Source organism: Podarcis vaucheri (genome assembly GCF_965113315.1).
Source record: "Podarcis vaucheri genome assembly, chromosome: 8".
NCBI lineage: Eukaryota > Metazoa > Chordata > Lepidosauria > Squamata > Lacertidae > Podarcis > Podarcis vaucheri.
In genome coordinates, this window is record NC_138766.1 from 19,962,552 (window position 1) to 19,988,389 (window position 25,838).

The following is a 25,838-nucleotide window of genomic DNA, read 5'->3' on the forward strand; positions in this document are numbered from 1 at the left end:
TCCCTGGGAGCATTCTGGGGAGAGGTGAGGCATGGTTCCCAGTCCTGTCTCTCTCCCCAGGTGACTTACCCTTCCTGACTTCGCGGGGGGTGCAAATGTCAGAGCTGTCCCCGTGCAGGGTCAGTTAGTCGCTACCAATGCCTAAGCAACCACTCACATTGCTGTATTTTTTAATAAAGTCGTGGCCAAAATTATGCCAAAAACCTTAAACAAAAATTAAGTGTCATTGTGTTCTTATTTGGGGTGTCTTGGGGACCTCGTCGTGCAATCCATGATTCTATGCCTATCTAATTGTGAACCAAGCTGCTATGGCTTTGAATATTTTCAATATTATTTAACAGAACTGGGCTATCCACATTGGCACCCACTATATTTATAGCCATACAGCATTTGCAATCCCAGGCTGTCTTCTATCAATGGTATCTTACACATTATGCATTTCTCATAGTTCACATTTACATATAGGGCACACAATATAAATGCCATCGTTATTAGATTCACGATTTCGTCTCTCACAGAGCTTTCTATCTACGGGAGGAAAGTATGATATGGCAATATGACTTAAGGGTTGTGACATTGATAACTATTGCCCGCAAGCTAATATGAAAATGAAAGAACATTGTGGAGATTATTTTCTAAAGAGCAGGTGTCAGGAAAGGATCCAATCCATTGTATTTTAGTGAGAAGGGAATGGTCCACTGGAGACAACATCCGCCTTGCAAATCAAACATAATACTGCAAGCATTCATGTACTACTTTACTGTAGAATTCAAATTCTGAAATCTATGGAGAAATGCCATCCTGCAAAAATATTAAAAAATAGGCCTTGCATAGTTTTTCACAATTACACTCTATTTCATTTTGTTGGCAAGTTTGTCATGTGTGCTGAAACTCAGTCTAAGGTGTTTTTTGTTTGTTTTTTTATAAATTGTTTAACCACATCAGTTAACAAACATGGATACATATGCTACAATATTATTGTTTTAGTTAAATAAATTGTTTAAATTGTTATTAAGGAAATGATTATTTTTCTCCTTCCAATAAAGTACAGCAGAAAAGTTATCCAAATATAAACAGTAAACTTATTAAACCTCACAATAATTTCATAATTATCTGTCCATGTATTTCTAATAGTATAACTAAATCAGTAATTTTGGATAAAGGTGTAAAAACTACTCTGAAATTTTTTTTAATTCCAAAAAGGAAACCTTCATCTGGTTGAAAATATTAAGATTATACCAGCAAGAATGAGTTTTTCTGTAAAATAAATAAATAAATAAATAAAGTCTTACTGACTAGTGATTTAAATCATGATTTAAATGGATTTGATTTAAATCAAATCCACTCTGGTTCTACAAGCTGCAGTATTAAACTGAGTACTACCAACTACTCCCTTTTACTACAAGTTTTGCGGTAGCTGCAGTGGCTAGAGTTTTCATCACATTTTATCCAAAAGTGAAATCCCAAGGTAAATTTGAAGGATGGAGGCAGTGAGAGATTTTACTTTCTTGGGCTCCATGATCACTGTAGATGGTGACAGCAGCCACGAAATTAAAAGACACCTGCTTCTTGGGAGAAAAGCAATGACAAACCTAGACAGCATCCTAAAAAGTAGAGACATCACCTTGCCAACAAAGGTCCGTATAGTAAAAACTATGGTTTTCCCAGTAGTGATCTATGGAAGTGAAAGCTGGACCATAAAGAAGGCTGATCGCCAAAGAATTGATGCTTTTGAATTATGGTGCTGGAGGAGACTCTTGAGAGTCCCATGGACTGCAAGAAGATCAAACCTCTCCATTCTTAAGGAAATCAGCCCTGGGTGCTCACTGGAAGGACAGATCGTGAAGCTGAGGTTACAATACTTTGGCCACCTCATGAGAAGAGAAGACTCCCTTGAAAAGACCCTGATGTTGGGAAAGATGGAGGGCACAAGGAGAAGGGGACGAGAGAGGACGAGATGGTTGGATAGTGTTCTCGAAGCTACCAGCATGAGTTTGATCAATCTGCGGGAGGCAGTGGAAGACAGAAGTGCCTGGCATGCTCTGGTCCATGGGGTCACAAAGAGTTGGACACAACTAAACAACTAAACAACAACAAATACTGCTTGAAGTCTCCAAGACATATTTTTAAATTCAGGATGAAACTGAGGCATAAGTTAATATTTTTCATCACATATTTTTCACCACTGGATTCTTATAAATGTATAAACTGGGCCCCAGAAGTTTGTTATTGACTTGCCCCACATGAAGGCTGGGGCTGAAGCGAGTTTCAAGAAGACTAGAGAAAATTTATCAGGAGATTTCTGTGAGGTCAAGAACTAACCTGCATGACACCAAGCAGGAAGCATAGTCAATAAAACGCACTGAAACCAGCACAAGGCACTTTATTTTACTTTCATTTAGCAATACGAAGACATTTTAACAGGCCTATGAAGCTGTTAGCCATACCCCACATCCAAACCGGCTCATGACCATCTGAAGGCCTTATATGAATGAGTATCAGTAGGATAAATGAAGCCAGAACGTTTGTGTACCATGCAGCGCTACTTGAAATCTCTTTCCTAGTCATCCAGTAACAGTTTAGTATAGAAGAAATGTTAATCTTTTTACAGTACATTGATTATACAACAAAATGTGCAAGATCCTTTCATAGTTTAAGGCATCACTGTTTGTTTCGAGACAGTCTTAGGCTTAATGCTTTTCAAGAACCTCTTACACGAGGGGAACAAGGCTTTAACAAAACATAAAACCGTCTCTCAAACAGATTGGTTTGTCAAAATACGTTGCAGAAAGAGTGCAGTCCTTTCTTATGAAATGTCAATTATATAGCTTTCCCCCCTATTGCTAGAAACTGCATATTTGATAAAAAGGAGACCAAATTGCACACTAAAATACATCAATAGGTTTTCTTTGTTATTTTTCAGGCTTGCCATTTTCTACACTGCAAGAATGTCTCAAGCCTTATTAAACCAAATATTTGAAGTGTGAATGTATGGATTCTGCCTGCCAGAGGCGGAAAAAGAAAGATGAGCTAAAATCAAAAGAAACCTAAGAATAAAGTGCCTCCTTTCTCTTCAGTGATCTCCTTAATTCATACCCTGGAGGGTAACAGACATGGTTAAACTGAATATCTACAAAAATCCAAACACAACACGCTGGCTAATAACTGTTAGTAAATATATAATTGGTATGATGTCATTCAAAATATTCGTATATTTTGAATGACATCATACCAATTATATATTTACTAACAGTTTTTAGCCAGTGTGTTGCGTTTGCATTTTTGTAGATTGTCACATTTTGCAACACAGGGGTTTGTGTTCATGGTTAAACTGAGAGGCAAACCCTGGATTTTTCGGGTGTGGGTGTGTTTTTAAACCCACAAAATACCAGCTTCTACCAAAAATCAGTCCAGATCATTGGAGGACAAGATATATTTGCCATCTCTACCACTTCTGAGAAGATGTCTATCAGTTTTAAAGCTTATCTGCCACCCTTTAATATGAACTCAGTTTTTAATATACAATTCATGTGTCAAGTTTTGCTTTGTTTTGTTTTTTTTAATAGCCACTGAACGGAAGCAAACATGGTGATCACAGTGAGGAGAAAACCAATGTTTGCCCAAGAGAAGTGCTTATTTACTGTGGCCAAAAGTACAGGATGATATCTAATGCTAGTCATTGTGTATTAGTTGTAATTTGACCCATTTAAATGGGCTTCAGTCAATTGATTTCAGTAGGTGTACTCTGAGTAAGACTCAGTTACACATTACCCGTAATAGTGACACCTCCAGTTAATGCTACATATTTTTTTATCTTAGAACAAGGGGGGGAAAACACCCTCTAGTTTTTCTCTGTCTTTCCCCAAATTAATTCCAAAGGCATTTCATACAATGCTTGCAAACTGGACCTACCAGACATTTCCCTTCCACTTCCACCTATGCATTTTCAGTGGGAAAATATCCACTGCCTGGAGGAATGGTGACTTAAAGCAAAATGGACTTAAGCAAGTAAGGGCAGAATACCCAAAATTTTAATGCATTTGTGCCTGACAGTGACACTTCATCATTTTAAGAAGACATTTTTAGATGGAAACATAAAGCAGGAACATAAAAGTAAAATTTATAAGGGCATTTTAAGGAAATGGCAGAGTGAAATATTCAGAAGACACTGGCATATATATATATATATATATATATATATATATATCCATCCCCAAAACCAGAATCTCATCATTGGTAATTGGAAGGAGTTCACCCTAAGTACCATGTGAAATGCCTGATCAATTAAGGTAATAAAACACATAGCACTTAATGGTCTATAATGGGATGACACCCCTACCTAATAATGCCCTACCTGATAATTTTCATTATGCAGACAGTGGTATCCCAGAAATAAATTGCATTTTCTGAATAAATCAGCAGGTTCCCGTGAGCTCTACATTTTATTTCAAACTCATGGGAGTTGTAAGGAGAGGGAGCCCAACACAGGAGTAGCTTTCACTCGCCTATTATCTCATTCTTCTTAGAAGAGCATGTGTATCAATTTTAGGACAGATGAAAAGGTGGTATTGGTGATATTATTTGGGATGAGGGGTGTAGAGGGAGTTCGGTAGGCTTAGCCTGGAAAATAGAAGACTGAGAGGAGATACGATAGCCATCTTCAATATCTTAAGGGCTATCACATGGAAGAGGGAGCAAGCTTGTTTTCTCCTGCTCTGGAGGGTAGGACTCAAAGAAATGGCTTCAAGTTAAAAGAAGGATATTTTGACTAAACATACGAAAAAACTTTCTGACAGTAAGAGCTGTTCAACATTGGGGCAGTCTTCCTCGGGAGGTTGTGGACTCTCCTCCCTTGGAGGTTTTTAAGCAGAGGTTGGATGTGTTTCGATATTCCGTTCCACCTTAACAGATGTGAGGAGTTGTTGTATGTCACATGTCTGCTTACATTCCAGCACAGCTTGCTGGGAACTTCTGTTGTGTGTATAGCTTTTGATTAAGCTGCTTGCTTGGACACAAAGGGGAGAAGACATGTTTTTCCCTTTGTCCTGATGCTGAATAAAATGCCTGTAATTACGCTTTACATAGCCTCTATCTGCCCTTCTGTTGCAAAGAGTATTTTTCTCGGCTAGCTTGCGTGCTCAGCTTCTGAAGGTTTCTGAAGCTTGAGTCGCAGTTACATGCTGATCCAAGGACCGGAGATCGCCTGGCTGCTGGCTGGTGGGCTGGAGCTAGCTGGGGGCCTGCCAATTGCCCCCGTTTCCTTGGATGCATCCCAATACAATGGCTGTCTTTCATGGATATTTTAGCTGAGATTCCTGCATTGCATGGGATTGGACTAGATGACCCTTGGTGTCCCTTCCAACTCTATGATTCTATGATATTAGTTCTATGTACGCAGGCAAGCAATGTGCAACATGCCAGCTTCGCTTAGAAACAAAATTATTTTCCAACTAACAAACAGGTGAGAAAATTGAGGTAGGGTTGTATGTTTACAGCAGGTCTGTTTTAATTAAATTTATTTTTTTTGCCAGCTGTCTATTTTTTTTTTACCTTTACACTTAGATGCTTTAATGTAACATTAATATGACACATATCTGAACTCCCCCCGAGCATCTTTTTTTATTCACTTTTTCCAATCAGTACAAACACCAAACTAAAAAGACACATACAACAAAAAACCATAATAACAATAATAACACAAATTTAGATACAGCAATATCCCTATTCCTACCCCTTGTTTATCATCACTCTCCCCCCTCCTCTATTTCCCACTGTTATCCGCCTTGTCACTTAGATATTCATTCCTTGTCACTTAGATATTCATCAAAACATTATTTTATTTTATTTTGCTTCTAATATAGTGTGATACAACCACTTTTTTTGGCCCCTTGAGATCTTCCAAGTTTCCGGAATATAATTTAGAATTAAATTCAGTTCCCCTAAATAACAATTTCTTTTTATTACTTTTGTTATAAATATCCTGTTTTATTTATTGAGAATAAAACAGGAACTATGAGGGGAACTAAAGAGGAGTCAGATCACAGCTAGCATAAAACAGCTCCAAAGCATTTCACTTCAACTCTGTATTTGAGTGGCTTTAGTTCTACATCTCACGTTTTCAAATAGCAGATTGCAGCGTGTGGTCTTTTATGTGGGCTACCCTGAACTGCCTCTTCACCAATATGTACCTCTATCCGCACCACCCCTGCCCTTATCTCTGCACAGCTATTGCTGAACTTCAGCTGTCTCTGAGTGAAGGTAAAGCATATTATCAGTCTGGGTACCACACAGATTTCTCACTGTGCTGCTTCAAACAGGACTGCTGGCATTTCACCTCTGCCAGCAGCCCTTGGGCATTGCATTTTTGAGTCATTCTTCAAAGCTGCGGTATGTCTCACATTTGACACCAACAAGCTGAGGCACTGAAACCCTGTGGAACATGACCTGGAGATGGGAGGAACAGAAGATCACCATGGATCTATGGCAGTGCTAAGTTAATCTGAGGCATGGAAGAGACTTCTGGTCAACTGTGCCCCAGGACTAATTAAAATATATCTGAAATAAAATCTTCTAACTCGAAGCAACAAAGACTTTATATGCACAAACTGAAGAAGATAGTAATGCTACCCATTTATCTATATACAAGCTCCTTGATACAATAAAAGAAGCTTTTAGTTGTCATCTTACAATAGTTCTGACCTTGTATGATGTTATCTCCTAAAAATCATGGGGCAATGGTCAACTATTACTTGGGTTTCCCGCCAAATGGTTCTAACTTAAAACAACAGAAACATAAGCTGAAGGTAAAGAATGAAACCAAATTATCAATCACATGCTTTCCTTTGGCAATAGTTCCTTTTTCAGATTCAGTTATATATGTATCCATATTTTGTACTATGGATAGCCAACTGCTTTAGTCCATGGGCTAGAACTAGTCACCAGAGATTTTCACCTAGTCCCTACCCCTGGTCTACTTTCCCACTTGCTGGTATAGAATGGGTCTTTTCACTAGGAAGGCCAACATTTATACACTGCTGCCTTGGTTAATTAGTTTAAATACTAGTATTCTTTTCCTAGATCTGCCTATTCTGTTTGGTTTGGTTTGGGTTTTCCCCATGGGGCAAGATCATATTTAATAGACATTCAGAAAAGCGTGCAACTTGTAATGTATCTACAAGTGTTCTGCATTAGTTTTAAGTAAATATGTGATCTTTCCTACAATATTCTTAAATACACAGAGAGTTCCCACAAAGTTCCAATGACTCCCTACTAGATAAGATCTCCTTCCAACTCATGGAGGATCTTTTGAAAGGCAACCAGGGAGGTGGTCATGCTCATCTCTAATACGTACATTTTCTTAACATAATATGCTTCAGTTAACTTTGAGTACACTACTTAGAGACTGTTACTATATTAAGCAGTATGCTCTCTCACACACACTTGCAAAAAATAAAAATAAATAATAGAAATACACAAAATATACTCAGATTACTTTCAGAGTGTTTCTGAAGCTTTCTCCATCGTTTTCCTGACTTGGGGGAATTGTGAAATCTTTCCCTGACATTGAACTGTTTCACCATATTTAAAAGGTGCACTTATGATCCTAGCCAGAATATTTTCATTTTTACTCTAACTAGGGTGTTCCAATCACTTATAAGGGGAGGTCTAGTATTTGTTGACTCGTATATGTAATTTATCTCTACCTGAACGTGCATATAGTTTTATTGGTGCAATGTAGAAATGAGCACATTACATTGTGTTGTAAAGAGGTGCCCCGTTCTTCTTCAATGAATGCATTGAAAACCTTTATAGCTTATGACTTTTGTTGTGTGTTTTATATTTATGGTACCCATTTACAAGCAAAACTGTCTCTTGGAGTGTCTGAATTCAAAACATTTTTATTGGTCTTATATCAGTTTATATATTTCCAGAAACTACGTAGTGAAGCTTTGGAATACAAAAAAGAAAGGCATATTCATTGGAGGAGCTGCAGGCAAATCCATGAAACTTGCTAAGAAGCTAGTTTGAAAGTCTTATTTGGGCACCAAAAGACCACTATATTTGCTTCAAATTTCACTGAAGCCAAACTCTGGTGACAAATCTAGGAATGTACAAATCTTCCATTCTGAACCACTTCACTATTCTCATTATGTAAGCTCTTCCGTCTCCCCTCAAAATTCCTCAGATGCATGGCCTGAGGCATCACTCCCAGATTCACTTCAAACTTAGCTTATATTTTGCTGGCAGATCTAGGGAATTGCAGCATAATTCAACAACTCATAAAAAGTGTCCACATCATTTTGTAGTATCCACTCCCTTAAGGCCTCCTATTTCACAAAAGATGATTTCCACCCCCCTAAATGTGCATGGACACATTCTTATTTCTCAAATCATAGCCTAGAGAACAAAGTGAATGTAAAAAATAAATTCAAAAATTATGTTTTCAGGAGTAATACTGCCCATAATTGTTTCAGCACATGAAAATTTTTAATGGGAGAATCAGAATATTGGCTGAAGTCAAGACAGCCTCCCAACAAGCACAATGTTAGAACTCTGGATGATACCTAAGCAAACTTGATTCTCCTTTTTTGATCTTCTCATTTCTTGTTCTTACCTTGCTGGGTCTCGCCAGGAAGTGCAGCCAGTGGGAAAATGTGAGGAGCACCTTCTTCTTCTTTGGCGATCACTCGCAGCCGAGTAAGATTGTCTTCCATAAACATGGTTTTAACAATGAGTACCGTAAGTGACTGTGGAGGCCAATTCTGGATCCACAAGTCCTTTCACAGTAGTGACATTGGTTTTTGGGCGGGAGTTGATCACAGTGTGGATTTGCCAAGCATGCCTTCCTCTTAGCATGTTTCTCCCTTGCGTCCTGAGTTCGAGTGTCTTCAAAGCCCATGACACCTTTGGTAAAAGCTGTTCTCCAACTCGAGCGCTCGCAGGCCAGTGTTTCCCAGTTGTCAGTGTTTATACTACATTTTTAAAGATTTGCCTTGAGGCAGTCTTTAAGCCTCTTTTGTTGACCACCAGCATTACACTTTCCATTTTTAAGTTCGGAATAGAGTAGTTGTTTTGGAAGATGATCATCAGGCATCCGCACAACATGACCAGTCCAACGAAGTTGATGTTGAAGAATCAATGCTTCAACACTTGTGATCTTTGCTTCTTCCAGTGCACTGATATTAATTCGCCTGTCTTCCCAAGTTATGTGTAAAAATTTCCGGAGACACCGTTGATGGAATCTTTCGAGGAGTTGGAGATGGTGTTTATAAGTGGTCCATATTTCACAAGCATATGGTAAGGTAGTGCTACCTGCCTGCTACACTTCCCAGAATATCTTGGGAGCAGCACAAAGCAACATGATATGCTGTCACTCCCAAGGCATTCCAGGAAGTGCAGCTAATGACCCTTGTGCCTCTGTGATCAGTGCTGAGCTTTTAAAAAGAAGTCTAGATGTAGTGGGCCAGGGATTTTGGTTATAACATTTAAACGGAACAATGGGAGAGACTCTGGAGGGAAGGCATTAAATTTATGGCTTACTGTGATTTAAAAGAGAACTTCATGAAAATGCTCTACAGGTGGTATCTAACACCTGTTAAACTGTCTAAAAGGTTTAGAGCCAGGCCAAACACCTGTTGGAAATGTTTGGAGGCGGAAGGCACTTGGATCCACATGTGGTGGAACTGTAAAAAGATCAGAGAATACTGGGACATGATTTACAACAAACTTAAAAAAAATGTTTAAATGTTTCTTTCCCAAGAAGCCTGAAGTCTTCCTGCTAGGAATAATGGGTAATGAAATCATAAAAAAATTCAGGAGAAATTTCATGTTCACCACAGGAGTAGCCAGAATTTTAATTGCTAAAGGTTGGAAAGGAGAAACAATCCCATCTAAATTAGATGGGCAAAACAAACTACAAAAATATGTAGAACTAGGCAGACTATCAACAAGATTCTGAGACATTTCTGATGGAAAATTCAACAGGGAGTGGGATGTACTTAGAGCTTATTTATAAGAATATTGCAAATAATACATCTGTTGGCAGGGTCCGGATTGATTCTGCGGGTGATAGAACAATCTTACAAATACAATGGAACTATCCAGAGGAGATAAAACTCAGTGAGTAGCTACAGAATGGGTGAATCGGAAGTCACAGTGAATTTAATCACCAAGCATGGTGTTGTTGTTTTACAATGTGTATTAATCATGGATTGAATACTTGTTTACTTCCTTCTATTTTTGATTTCCAATGACTACCTATGTTATTTAGTTTGTAAACCAATAAAGCATTAAATAAATAAATAAATAAATAAATAAATGTCTAGAAGACAAGAAAAGCCTGAATTGCCTTACGTATAAGTTTAAAGAAGATAAATAGTAGCTTCCTCCTAAACACTCAATGAAAAGCAGAAATGACCGCTCCCCGCTTAAAACAGGGGGGGGCACCCTTTGCGTGGACGCGCGCAGCCCCTAGATCTGGAGCGGCTCCAACAGCATAGGCTTGGCTTTGCCTTCCGTCAGGTGGGATACTTGGAGGTCTCCGCCTACCTCAGTCAGTTGTCCAATCCCAGCTGGGGGAAGCATTGCCAAGGAGACCAGGCCAGGTAGGGGAGGGATTACCTGCCCACACAATAGAGGGAGGATCTTACCTGGGAATCCTCACTAGATCTGGGGACTCCGCCTGTCCACACAAATGATCCTCCCCCCCCTCAATTATAGTGTAATGTATCTATTGTTGGACTGTGCTACTTCACAATGCAGGTGGGGAAAGTAAATATACATTCAGAACAAACTCGCCAGTGATAAAAGTAGGATCAGAGCCAGTGTGGTGTCGTGGTTAAGAGTGGTGGACTCATAATCTGGTGAACCAGGTTCGATTCCCCGCTCCTCATGAAGCTGCTGGGTGACCTTGGGTTAGTCATACTTCTTCTGAAGTTTCTCAGCCTCACTCACCTCACAGAGTGTTTGTTGTGGGGGACGAAAGGAAAGGAGATTGTTAGCCACTTTGAGACTCCTTAAGGTAGTGATAAAGTGGGCTATCAAATCCAAATTCTTCTTCTTCTTCTTCTTCTTCTTCTTCTTCTTCTTCTTCTTCTTCTCCCTGACACGCTAGTTTTGCATATGTGGTGTTGTTTAATAGAAAGGAGCAAGGTATGAAGCAGAGACGGCATTATTAGAATTGGTGCCAATCCCTAGGCAATGGGATTGGGATATTCATGCAAGAAGGCACACAAAATGGGGAAATTTAAGACTCAGAGGTGGACAGTATTCCCCCCCCCTTCTCCTTTCTGTTTTCTCTACTTTTGTTCATAATTGCTGGGCCCAATCTCATTCGAGTCTGTGGGAGCTCACCCACATCTACTTTCCATAGCATATAATATAACCCGGTTGCATGTCTAGTTTATTGCATCATGAATACTTGAAAGCACATAATTCTGATCGAGTACTGTCAGCTGCTCCTGGATATCAAGCCACCTGAGAATTTGTTGTACATTGCTCTTGGAAGAAGAGCAGGATATAACAACAAAATTAAAGGAAACCACCAACAGTATAATATTTGACAAATGCAAGCTGATCTCCAAGCGGTATCTAACTGAACTTACCCTTGCAACCTGTAATGCTAGAAAATGTCACAGGCAGAAGAACCACGGCAGAAGGTAGGGAAGCGGGGAGGAGGGACCCCTAAGGACTATTTAAGGCACCATGTTTTCTCTTGTGTAGATTCTAACTACTAACAAGAGGTAAAGACTGGATCTAAAGTGATCTAAAGTGCTGGCCTAAATCTTTATCCCATCTCCCTGCTGAAAGATTTACCCCACAAATGGGACAACACAGTGTTAGCATGCTTGGAGAATTCAGTTTAATGGCATGGAGACTAATGGATTTACTTTGTTTTAATGTGAACATTAACTCTGTGCACAAATTACCCAGACCACACTTCCAAGAAGAGCGGTGCTGGATTTACATTCAGCAGTGCATCCAATGGATCACAGGCTTTGATTAATAGCATCTGCATCATTGTTCAATATCTGGAACTCAAGCTGATAATGCAACAGCTGAATTCACATCAGTTAAGTGCTACCAGCATGAAACAGCAAACAATAACTTGCAGATCCACGATGTGGGAATAGGAAACTGCCAAAATGCTTCTCGGCAAATTTCCAGGGGAAAATAGTTCAATTAGTAGTTGTGATTGTAGCTCCCAATGAGCTATGAATGTCTTCTCAAAGCTGGCATCCGCACATAGCTCACATCAGCAGGGAGCAAGGTCAGGTATTTGCAAAGGCTCAGAAACTGCTGAAAGACACACTACCGACCCCATCAACATTTTCATTGCTCGTACACATATGTGGACTATGATATTCCACCTAGACTAGCATCAGGAAACTTTGGAATGATCTACAGATATAAGTTGCTTAAAGAATGTCACATATTAGATGTGTTTTCTGAAAGCAACAGCCTTTGCCCTAAGCCACTTCCTATAATCTCACATTTCTGAGGCTACCTGTGGTTCTGCAATAGTAAAGGAATGCTCTCGATATGTTCTCAAGGGCACTGCAACCTTTTCACCTGTCGAGGAAACAAAGAGAGACTATGGTAGCCCATGAAGGATGCTAAAGGCCTGGAGGCCTGCAGCAGACTCTCTACATATTAAAGATCCAGCTTTCTCTAGGAAAGCAATTCCAAAACAGTGCACCATGAGAAATTCTTGGAACCTGCAATGCTATACACACTTACTTGGCAGTCAATCCTATTGAACCCAGTAAGACTTCTGCGTAGACATGCTTATGATTACTGGCTGCCATAAGTCAAAGAGGAGTCAGCTTGCTGCCTCACTTTAATTCACCATCTTAACCTTGCCTTCATCCTATCAGACTCCACTTTGGGTGGGTAGTTATGCTGCATCTTTCCAAGGGGTGTATGTGAGTAGCTCAATCAATGACACACAGTGCAGAGGTTCAGCAGAGTTACACATACAGTACTTGGAGGAATCTGAACATTGTGTCTCTGCATAAATTACCACAGCTGCAGACCTTCCAGGTGTCCCTATTTTCCAGGGACAGCTCCAGATTTACAGAAGCCATCTCGGTTTCTGCTTCAATCCCAGAATGTCCCGCTTTTCCTTAGTTCGTCCCTATTTTCTTCAGAGAAATGTTAGATGGTATGGAGTTATGCAGCCCTCAAGCCAAGGAGATAAGTAACTATACAACCTTCAGAATACATCTGATGGAAGCCCCGTATAGGGAGGTTTTTTAATGTTTGGTGTTTTATTATGTTTTTATATCTATTGGAAGCTGTCCTGAATGGATGGAAGAACCCAGTCAGATGGGCAGGCTATAAATAAATACTAATAATAGAACAGGGCATCTCTATTTTCATCTGATAAATGTTGAAGGGTATGCACCTGAAAGTTTTGAAGTATAAGAGTGTTTCACTGATTTTAATATGGGGGGAAATGGTGTTAGAATTCCTGCTCCATGATTGCAGTTATGCGATTTTTGTCTTTCACTTGACGGTATATGTTTTGACTCCACAGAGTGGGATGTGACGGAGACGGGATGTTTGTGTTACTGTGTTCTGTGAAGTGGGACTATTGTCCTTTTTCTCTTTGCTGTCTGATGCTAGAGAGAGAGGGAGCCATGTTGCAGTACTCCGTGTATATGTAAATAAAGTAGATTAGCCAAAATGCTGAGTTGCTGAGGTCTGCTACGCAACTGCACATACTCTGCTTATCCCTAGGTGTGCCGATGTCTGTTGGCATCGGTTGGTGTGATGTTCTGGCTGAAGAAAGCTTTTGAAGCTCCCGAATGAAAGATCAGGAGGGAGAGAACATGCCAGTCAGGCATGTGTCTCTACCAGGGTCCTACTCAAGTGTAGGCTGAACTCCTGACAAAGGGACCCCCCAGCTATCAAAAATACAGGAAATACTGCTTTGTAGGCACCATTTTACAACTCTTATTTGCTAATAAATGCCAACATTTTTTTATTTGCATATTGAAACCTCATTTTAAACTTGCAATAAAGTCGCATATGAATGGATCATGCATTAGTAGCATAGAAATATACAAGATTTCAGATTAAAGCACATTTCAGATTAAATTGAAGAGTTTCTTTAATTTTTGTTCTGTTTATGTTACTTCGTGATTATACATAGATTTGTGATTGTAAATTTATTATTTATTATTGAATTATTGATATTAATCTCTATATAACTATAAAAAGGTGCCTTGAAGTCTCCAACCCAGTCAAACTCAGACTTAAATCAACAATTCATATATTGAAGCTGGTGACCCCATAATGTATTATTATAACATATTATTTTCCGTATGTGAATCAGTAAGAGAGTGGCAGAATTAGGGTTGATAGACTTTCAATTATTGTGCATTATGCACTTTTAGAAATTATTTAAATAGGCATTTCCATGATGGACTATTATGGGCATTCTGCCTGCTATGGTCCATTGAGTACATATTATGTCCTATAAAAATAGCAATAAAGCTTTATGGAAGAAAAAAATATGCATTATATAAAATGTTATAAAACCCTTGAATGCCTGTGGTGAAAGATACAGCTTGTCATAGGCATTATGTTTTTAAGTACAATGAATAATCCCATCTGAAAAGCTATACACACATGCACACAAACGGAAATTAAATATATACAGGCCATAAATTGATATGAGTGCATGGTTTGAACTCCCCAAATCACTGAATTTTTCGTGATTTTTAAAAAAGTATTATTATGACTTCAAAACGCAAAGTGCTGTTGAGCAGTCTGTTAGCTCCTTATTTTCTACAGAATTGCCCATTTGCTTTGACTGGCGTTGGAATCCGCATATGCAAGTTTTAGCCATTCTGGAATTACTGTGGCACAATAAAACATTTTTCATAACACTGTAGAAGTTGCCTGCATCCTTCCTTAATATTATATAGCCAATATTGGGGGATAATAAAAAAGGCAAGTGTAAAAGTTACAAGGTGCTTTTCTTCTGTAAAGAAAACAACCGGTGACCATTAATCTGAAAGCGTTATTTACATTAAACCTTCAAATCCAAATCTGTATCATCCATTTGCTGTGTCAGATATGTTTGTGTGTGGAGGGGTGGGGGTTAGAAATGGCTCTGAAGGCATCTAGCTGAGCACCCAGTGGCTTCCCATTGAGGAGGAGCAGATAAGTGGGCTTTTTAGGCAGGAATCAGAGGCTGCTCTATTTCAGCATGAGCCAACTCTTGGCTTGGTTAATAGAGTGAGAGCTCTTGTACTATTGGATGATTGAAAAATCTGTGGCCCTCCAAAAGTGGCCCTTCAAATTTCACTAGTACATTACACCAGTCAACTACTGAAAGCAAAAGTTAGGTATTCTGTGGGTGTGGATGACTAACATGCAACTCTTCAGGAGGAGGAATAGCGGAGTTTTGTTCCTGTAAATGGTCCCAGTGTCTTAGCCACTGTATCTTTTAAAAATAGTACTATATCTTTAAAATACGCAAACGCACACACACAATCCACACTGATATTTTATGCAATCCATGCTGTTATTTTATGCAAGCAAATTGAAATTTCTATGCAAAGGCATGGAATTTGTCAGTTGCTACCTTGCTGCAGCAGAGGGCTGCTCTGAGTTTTCAGATGTGTCAGTCACATCACTTTGATCTTAAGGTGATAGTGTCTTTTAACGTGAGGCTTTTATTGATTAGCAGAGCAAAACGTGGTTTCTGAAGTTTTCATAAATGTGATTATTGCCAATATGCACCGTTCTACAAAGCTCTTGGTTCCTGCAAAACTGGGTATCTGGGGAATAGCCTCTCATACATGGCTGTTATAAGTCTGAAGCATAACCCTCATTGATAGCATTGATCGTTGATATACCAGATAGTTGTCTTAATAAATATCCTGTTAGAGAGACTGTTGAGTTGCTACTATGCCAGAATTCCAATACTCACTTTGAAACACGTTTGACGCAGCTGAATTAATTTCCCAGAATGAAATACTCTCACATCTTCAAACAATTAAAAAGATCTAAAGTATCTTGCTGGATCAAACCAGTTGTCCATCTAATTCAGCCTCCTGTACACACAATAAGCAACCAGAAGCCTATGAGAACCCACAAGCAGGATATTAGTGCAACATCATTCTCTCGGTTGTGGTTCCTTCCCCCAATATGTTTTAACTTGGTAGCCAGGTTATTCCGCTTCTGCTTTGCTTATTGGCATCTTTACCTTGACTAGACTTGGCATCATTTGCCCATGTAGGTCATTGAATATGGCTTCATTTGCCCCTATAGGTCGGTACATATAGTTGTGATGATCAGTTATTATTTCTCTTATTACCACCCAGTATGTCATCATATCAGATGTTATTGGCAATTTTTTATGGGCTGCCACAGGCAATAGGATTAATGCAACAGGATTCAATGGCCAATTCAGCTTCACCCTTACAGCTCCTGCAGCCTCCAAAAATCGTTTCTGGAGGGGCTTTTGTGGGATGATGAAGGCTATAGGGATGGGAGAGAATTGGCAAAAAATAAATAAATAAAAATCCCCTCCAGGGTCCTGCTTGAAGGACACAAGATGGATACAATGGCACCAGAAGGATAGAACTTCATAAAAGCAAGCAATGCTCAAGAATTTAGCATCTACTTACTGAAACTAAATTGAAGTTGAATATCATTTGTGGGGGTTGTAGGTTTTTAGGTCTGAGAAATCCATAGACAGGCTGTTCTGGATAGAGCTACAGATCTTCCTGAAGGACCAGATGTGTAGTCTTGGGGTACCCCTGAATCCTACTTTTTCACTTAAGTTCCAAGTGCTAACAGACAAATGAGTTTAAGATGGTCTCATAAAGTATGGGTGACATGGGTGAAAATGTTCCTTCAGGTAACTAACTGACTGGGTTCCAAACTGTTTACAGCTTTATATGTTAGCACCACCACGTTTTGAAGATGAAAGCTTTGCACTATTTCTTCCAACAGTTGAGTGGTGTGTTGAGTTGGTAGCCTGACAGTTGTCTCCCAAGCACGGCACACCAGGGCATCACCTGGGTCATCTGCTCCTAAAATTGTCCCTTAGTGCAGTGTTCCCCAACCTTGGGCCTGCAGCTGCTTTTGGACTACAACTCCCATCATCCCTCGCTAGCAAGACCAGTGGTCAAGGATGATGGGAATTGTAGTCCAAAAACAGCTGGAGGCCCAAGGTTGGGGAACACTGCCTTAGTGCATTGAGGAAGAAAGACAAGAAGACAAGCTGGCCTGCATCCCATTCTTCCTCTCCCCTTTCACCAACCCTTTACTATCAGTGCATGAAATCAGGAAGGGAATGAAGTTTCTAGGTGCACAGAAACACTTTTTTTTTTTAGTCCAATGTGTTTTGAATATCTTCTTTGGGGGCACTCTCAGTCACAGCCAACTCTGGCTCTTTTGGCTGAAGCCAACACATTCTGCTCCCCATCCTATGAAGAGGGACTGGGTAATGACCTTGTTAACATTTTCAGGGGGAAAATATTAGCACCAAATAATATTGCTAAGAGTACGGGGAATTGGTTTTCAAAATAACTCAGGTATAGCCACCCCTGGAACAATCTTTCATAAACCGCTCATAAGTGATTTGAAGCTTTTCTGACTTCAAACTCTTATTGTTTGCTGAATAACTGGAAGGGGCGGAAAGGCAGACAATAAGAAGTGTCAGGATCTGTTTGAAGACTTACTTAGCTGTCGGTTTTGCTACTTCTCTGTATTAGATTTGTGTCAAATCTTGTTAAATGTTAACACTATGATTTCATATGCTTTTGTTATAAGGCAATTTGGCTTGAATTACATCAGGAACATGAAGAATGTAACCCCAATGAGAACATGGTTAGAAATGCAACAGAATGATTTGAATATGCTTTCACAACAGTTGACTCAAAGCAAAGGTGAAGGCTGAAACCTTTATGAAGTCTGCCACACGATCTTACCATCTAAGGGATAATGATGGATCCTTAGTTGGGGCAGATAGTTGCATCTTCCTGCACATCAAAACTAATTAATTTAATCAGTGAGTGACAATTGTAATCCATGGGGTTGAGAACTGAGAGTACGCATTTAATTTGCTGTGTTGTTGTAATACAGAATGCAATACAAAAGATGGCATTTTCAGAGACCCAAAGTGGAGGTGAATAGAGTGAAGGTAGAGAAGTTTATCGCCTTGCAGTGGGATAACAAATATAACTCATTAAGCACAATAAGAAAGTGAGAGGACAAGGTGCAGAGCTGCTGTCATGGCTCATTTCCCCATCACCATCCCACCGGTTTCTACATAGTAGTCTTCCTCTGGTTGCATTTCTATTGTGATAATATTTTTCCCATTTTTAGCCTGTCTGGTGCTATTGTTCACTCCAGCGTTGTCTACCCCAGTGACATTCCCAATCCCTAACCTGGTTAGTGCTTCTTCTTATTGCATTACGTACAAAGGAGATTCCATGGTCAACATAATGGTGTTATATAGCCAATCAGAATTGGTTATGTGCTAACAACAAGGACAAATTCAGAGTAAGGGCAATATAGGCAGACATTTTTAAAGCAATTAATACTTTCAGCAGTCTTAGAAGCAAGCCATTCCTTTGTGGTTGTTATGACCGAAAAGTATAGTGGAGATGACTAGAAGTCTCTTGAGAGATGGTGAGCCAACCTCTCTTTCATTTTGATGCCAATGAACATAGGAGCATATTGTAATATCAGCACACATCTCAATGGCAATAACGACAAATGGTATTTTTTAAAAGACCATTTTATTAAATATTATCTCATCCCGAATAGGATTAAATTCTCTTCTAATTTTCACAAATGAAGTGGTGAAGCTATTCTTGGATTGTACCATTTCAGATTGCAGCCGAGGGGGTGTAGCATTGTTGCATACCGGTATTTCTTTATAAGAAACAAATCCTGCACATCCAAAAGTAATATACCTCAGGCAAGGCTATGCTTGACTATGTTCAGGGCAGTTGTGTTTGTTAGTTTTTAATACAGAACACTCCCTCATGTGATGCCCAGACCTTTATTTTGAAGTAGCTCAGGAATAGTCCTGGTTATGTCTCTTGAGGAGGTTTACTTATTAGTTAAGGATATTTTGTTTTCAGGGACTAACTGCATTTTCTGGTGCACAATTTCAAGCCAAGTTTGAATTTCAAAGATATTTATTTAAATATAATTCTCCTTTTCCAATACAGAGAAAGATGAAAGTAGTTGTACCCAACTGTATCACGGAAAGAATTGGGTGCAAGTATAGATCTTTGACCCCGTATTTAAGCACTTTCTGAAACACACATTTAAAAACAATATGCTCACTCACTGAGGGTGCCATTTAATTTTGATTATAGTTTTTTTAGGAACCCTTTTGGCTATTAGGAACTGAGCTGAAGCTTCCATTACATTTCACATACCCAATGACATCAGATAGTGATCAGATGGGCTTGTTGACTTTTATGCGGCACAAAAAGGAAGAGACAGTGAAATATTATTAGCTGGAGCCTGTCTCACAAGACATATGGTGATTTGCATAAACTCATATTTGCTCAACTGAGTATTGACTTATGCAGTATAGTTTTACTCTGTTCTCCTGCCTGAATTTCCAGTAGTGGAATCTGGAAGGCTTCCATCTTGGAAGCTGAAATGACTGCAGCATGCCGAGCTTAGGGTTTGGTCCCAACTGTTTCTCAAGTGTTGGATAGGAGAAAAGAAATTCTTGATAAAACATTGGGATATGGTTTGTTCCATAACAAGGAACTTCAGACTCCACACATTTGCCATTGTTCCAAATGTAAAGATTGGCCTTTTCTTCCTTGTTGAGGGAAAAGCCTGCAGCACACAGAGGCTTTCATATTGCCCTACATTAGTGGCCCCTAATCACAACATTTTTAAATCTAAAATGAAGAGCTGTTTACATTAAGGTGCCTTAAGTTGCTTGCACCTGTGGATGGAATTCCTCTGCTGCTGGAATTTGGCCAGCAAGACAGCTGCTACAGCTTCCAGTGAGTTGGGGACTGATCCTGTTTTGAGACTAATGTTGACAGCCTGTGTGCCTAGGTGGTTCCCACTGGCTCTACTTGTAAAACAAAACAAGTTATTTAAGGTCACCACTTAAGGGCACCACTTTAAAAAACTCAATCCTATCTGGAGTTAGCTCTGTCTAGCTAAAATCATTTCAGTGATTTTAGGTTTGCCTAACTCCAACAAGTCACTGAAGGAAACTGAAATTACAAAACCCTTAGGCTTCCTAGCAATCAGAGTCTCCAAAAGACATATTTATGGAAGTGTAGGTGGGTTCCCAGGTGGCAAGACACAGCGATAACAGCAAGAACCTTTATTGAACTACGTAACTGGGAAACAGGGGCAAAGCAACTGCTTATATACATTCCTGAAAGCCTGGGCCACTCCCACTCCCAACATGATTGGCTGTCTAAATTTCCAAGCTGTGAATCACGACTCAGAGTTCAAGGGCCAATGGCAGAGGCCCAAATCCTGAAATGTTCTGTGATTGGACATCATGTATCGAATCAAAACACAGGAGCTCAGAATCCTTAGTCCAGACTCAAGCTCAGGCAAACACAGACCACTGTATACATCAGAAATATTATTATGAAAACTTCCTCAGTGACTCTGTATTTAAGCAGATTCAGACAATTAGCCTGCTCCTCCCACCAGCTGGTGGTTATTTTCAATGTGTGGTTAAACAAATATGACACTCATTTCTCATTATTTATTTTTACGGTTAGTTAACCTTTTCTGAACCACTCATGGCTCCGTCTATGGTGCAGAGTCAGGCTTACACTTCTGCATGTGACTCCAGAGATGTGCTACATACTGCCTGCCCTCTTCAAGAGGGACAAGACACAACTGACCCCAAAGAGCAGCTTTGGAATGGTAGGAACTCTGGACTAGACTTGTGGCATGCAGAAGGGACTCCTTCAACAGCATGAGTTTTAAAGGCTACAATGTTACAGTTGATTCATTGCCACAGTGGCTGAGTAAGATGGCATGAGCTTGACCGTACTGGCCTGTAAATGCAAGACAAGCCTGGAATCTGTTAGTAAGTGCATGTTTTGGAACCACTAAACCAGTCTGTTTAGCACTTGCTCTATTACGAAATGAGTGTAGTTTTGACCCACTGCTTTTACCAGGGAAACTTGCAGTTTCCTGCTAAATCAGAGCAAACATCAATCCACAGAAAAACCCATTGACATCTGCTCTGATTCAGTGGTAAATAGTGGGTTTTCCCAGGGGAAAGCAGTTGGACGAATGGAATTGTGGGCAAGCCCATGACCAGATCTCCTTTACACATAAACTGGGCAGTCCCACTTGCCCCTTGGTTGTTCAGGTCCCCCCCCCCCTGCTTTTGCCCTTTCAAAGCATGCTGAGCATAACTGATGCAATAATAATAATAATAATAATAATAATAATAATAATAATAATTTATTATTTATACCCCACCCATCTGGCTAGGCTTCCCTAGCCACTCTGGGCGGCTTAAAAAAATAAATAAATACTGTAATACATCAAACATTAAAAGCTTCCCTAAATAGGGCTGCCTTCAGATGTCTTCTAAAAGTCTGGAAGTTGCTGTTCTCTTTGACATCTGGTGGGAGGGCGTTCCACAGGGAGGGCGCCACTACCGAGAAGGCCCTCTGCCTGGTTCCCTGTAACTTGGCTTCTCACAGTGAGGGAACCGCCAGAAGGCCCTCGGTGCTGGACCTCAGTGCCCAAGTGATGCAAAGCACTTAGGGAGACACAGTATACAAAATACCCTTAGAGAAGAAGCTTTGGACACAATCTGATGTGGAAGTACTGTAACAGAGAAACATGGAGTACTATGGTGCCTTGGTGACACGATTAAATCCTATGAAATGTGGAAGGTAACTCAGAGCTGGATACATGGCTGCCTTTCTTCTTTCTTCTTTAGGTGGCTGTCCAATTACCTTCACTTCTAGCTTTAAAGTCCCCTAATTTAGTGTTAAAGTAATACATTTTCAATTGGGTTCCTCCCCCCCTTTTCCCTCCCTTCCCCAACAAGCATGCGTCATTGTTAATTGAGGGAATCGTTTTTTAAAGAAGAAGAGAAAAAAAACACACAAAAGCAAATGAGGAAAAAAAGCTCAACACCTTTTATCCCCAAACAAAGATTACATGCACAGCAAGTTGTAATCCTTGGCTTTGCAGTATTGCTTTACAGGGTTAAGAAGATAAATGTTCATTGCTTTTAATCCTCCCCATGATTTATGAGTCTCTGGGTGTCCTCACCCCCCCACCCTGAGCATCTACAACTGTGTGCTGGTTCTGCCTGCTGTTTAAATTACAGAGACATCTATAAAGCAAATAGGGGATTGTTGTCCTACAACAGGGCAGCTTCTTCATGCCTCCCGCAGCATTCCTCCGATCATAAGGAAGCGATTTCTCTGTGTGAGTATTGCATGTTATGTTTGAGGGGATGGGGGAAGATTATCTCAAGAGTGGGTGGCAATATGATGCCCTGGATGATCACTTGTCATGCTAACTTGAAAGGAACATGACTGGGACAACAGCTGCACAAGCTGAAGAAAAATTCAGCTGAAACCGCCCAACTTCTATTGTTCCAGAACCCACTCTGCATTCTCAGCTACTGACAGGATAATTAAAGGCTAAGCGAGATTGGCCTGATGTAAAGGAACACACCAACACACACCAGCTCTTAATCGTACAATCTTATTCTGTATTAGCAATGCTATCCATTCACACAGTTTTCTGCTGGTCCCAAAGAAAGCAACGTAAGGGAGAATAGTGCCAGGTTGAGGGCAGTGTGAGTGGGCCCACCCCCTGCACAGGGCGCTGGGCTGAGGGATCACAAAATAGTGCACTTGGGAGCATGCACAGAACAGAAGGTAAGAAAGGGGAAGATGCTTTAACATAGTGTTTCTCAACCTTTTTCTGACAGTGGCCCCCTTCCGGCCTTGTTTCCTTCCTGTGCCTCCCCTATAATGTGGAGTTATATCCTCAATACCCCTTACAATATAGTGTTTCTTATCAAATAGTGTGGCATTTCATCCATGGCCTCCCTTGCAGGACTGGGGTGAACCCTTCCTTCACTGGCCCCTTAATAGATCCAATAACAACAAGGTCTTTTTAATGTATTGTCGTTCTTCTCCTCCAAGTTACACTTCAGACACTGCAGTTGTTTGAACTTTAGCCTCACAGTTAGGACCATTGCCACGGCACAAATGTTGGCAGTACCTGTTCCAAAGCACCCTTCTATCTGCAGACTTTAAAGGAAGAAGGGAAGGAATGCTGTCAACAGCTCCCGTGCCCCAGCATCAAAAGCACACAAAAACATGCAGGCAAAACTCATTGTACAGTTGGATTCTGTAAGGAACAATTCAAGGAGAAAAGCGGCACACGGCTAATAAACAGGGGGAAGCCAATGATTGTCTTTCACTCCCTCGGAAACGCAGAGGTATGCTTCTGAAGTGAGATGCGTCCCATTTGACAAAAGCAGTGCCTTATAATTATGACAGGAAATGTACCATGAAAGAGCTCCGAGGAGAGGGCCATAGCTCAGTGGTAGAGTGCATGCTTTGCATCTGCAAGTTCCTTAGTTCAGTCCCTGCCTTCTCCATTTAAAAGGTTCTCTGGCAGCAAGGCCAGGAAAGATCACTGTCTGAGAATTCAGAAAGCCATTGCCAGTCACAAGGCAGCACGAGGCTAAATGAACCCATCGGTCTGATTCAGTGGTAGACAGTGCTGATGTTTATAAAGGAATTTGTGTCCTTTCAGAAATATAAACACCCTGTAAAAGGACGTTCATTTCCTCCAGGCTATATATATATATATATATATATATATATGCAGGTTTTGGTGTCTTCGGGTGTCTTCCCGTGTAGGAGTCGGGGTGTCTGTGCGACGTTTCGACGAGGTCTCACTCGTCATCTTCAGGCTGGTGCTTTCGGCTTCTTGTTACTGGAACAGAGCAGAGCGAACAAGAAGCCAGTAACAAGAAGCCGAAAGCACCAGCCTGAAGATGACGAGTGAGACCTCGTCGAAACGTCGCACAGACACCCCGACTCCTACACGGGAAGACACCCGAAGACACCAAAACCTGCATTCCTGTACCCGTGAAAATCTACGAAAGCATATATATATATATATATATATATATATATATATATATATATTTCGTAGATTTTCACGGGTACAGGAATGCAGGTTTTGGTGTCTTCGGGTGTCTTCCCGTGTAGGAGTCGGGGTGTCTGTGCGACGTTTCGACGAGGTCTCACTCGTCATCTTCAGGCTGGTGCTTTCGGCTTCTTGTTACTGGAACAGAGCAGAGTCTGGTGTTTGAGTTCCTATAAATACTGTTCTAAATCCTATAAATCCTAAATCCTATAAATACACCACACCCCTCAACAGTATTTATAGGAACTCAAACACCAGACTCTGCTCTGTTCCAGTAACAAGAAGCCGAAAGCACCAGCCTGAAGATGACGAGTGAGACCTCGTCGAAACGTCGCACAGACACCCCCCGACTCTTACACGGGAAGACACCCGAAGACACCAAAACCTGCATTCCTGTACCCGTGAAAATCTACGAAAGCATATATATATATATATATATATATATATATATATATATATATATATGCCTGAAGAAAACACATGGAACAGAGACATATTTACACCTGTTTCAAAAGGAACCAATCACTTGCATAGCTCTGCTGTAGTGTTCCTACTCTATACATACTTCCTGAGTTGAGACAGGCATTTATGCACATTTATCACATCCTTTGTGCAATGGTAACCTCTGGAGCATGTGTATCTGGTGTCAGGTTTATGACATTTTGTGAGAAGCAGTACAAGCATATGAATACATGACACACTAACACACACATCAACTAGAAGCAGAAAGGCATATTGGGCAAAAATACCAGGTGTGTTGGTGACTCTCACAAAATAGCCTTTGCATGGTGCATTGAATACATGGTCAATCCATGGAATCCCAGCTCCAGTCCAGTGGCATTCTGGCATTCATTTCCATTTTAGAGGGTATTGGGAAAATTCATTTTCAGTATAAATATTAAATAAATATTATTTAAAGAGAAAGGTCAGGATCCAAAGCAGCATGGATCAAGGCCCATGTTCTCTCCCATGCCACTTGCCAATTGCATTTGAAATGGAGACATTTGAAAAATATTTGTGATGTGGCATAAGGTGAGGGACCTGCCGTTGAACAGGTGTGGGGGTGTGCTGTAACATCTAACCAAGTGAGCACAAACCTTTGGAAACACCAAACAGAAGTGTCTACATGCCAGCTGATATTTTAAAAAACCTTTTGTTTCCTACCTGCAAAAGTGATTTCACACCAAAGGTCCCAGCAGTACAGTTTTAACTCCTCACTCGACCGCAGTTGGTAATGTTGATCTGCCAAAACAAATGCAAAAGAACTTATTAAAAACAGAAATAAAAAGTTAGCAATCGCCATTATTTCCATGGTGTACAGGCCCCATAACCTGCATTCTGCGTTGGATTTGTCCATCCTTATGTACCTTTCATGTACCTTTTTAGCATTCCTCCTAAAATGTTTCACTTATACCAGAGTGCTTCCTGTCCCTGCTCATCTTCCTCAGATCTGGTTTTAGGAGAACATCTATTTAGCAACTAAAGACGTATGTACTCACCAACCCCGTTCTAACAGGATTTGGGCCATTCTTAATAAGATTTCCTTCTGTGATGGAACCCCTATTTGGGGACTTCCCTGGCTTTTTTCTGGCCCACGTAGGACTAGTCTGGATAGTTGGCCTTGGTGAAGATTTGACGTTTTCTGCCCCCAAACAGTTTTTGAT

General features: G+C 40.3%; 1 protein-coding gene across 2 annotated transcripts in view; it reads right to left on the bottom strand.

The window, feature by feature from the left end:
• CDH12 (cadherin 12) overlaps window positions 1–25,838 on the bottom strand; it is a 666,500-nt gene that overhangs the window by 432,536 nt on the left and 208,126 nt on the right. For both annotated transcript variants that reach the window (XM_082234335.1, XM_082234336.1), the window contains exon 2: window positions 25,339–25,416. The gene's annotated coding sequence lies outside the window, so the exon portion shown is untranslated. The remainder of the gene's footprint in view (window positions 1–25,338; window positions 25,417–25,838) is intronic.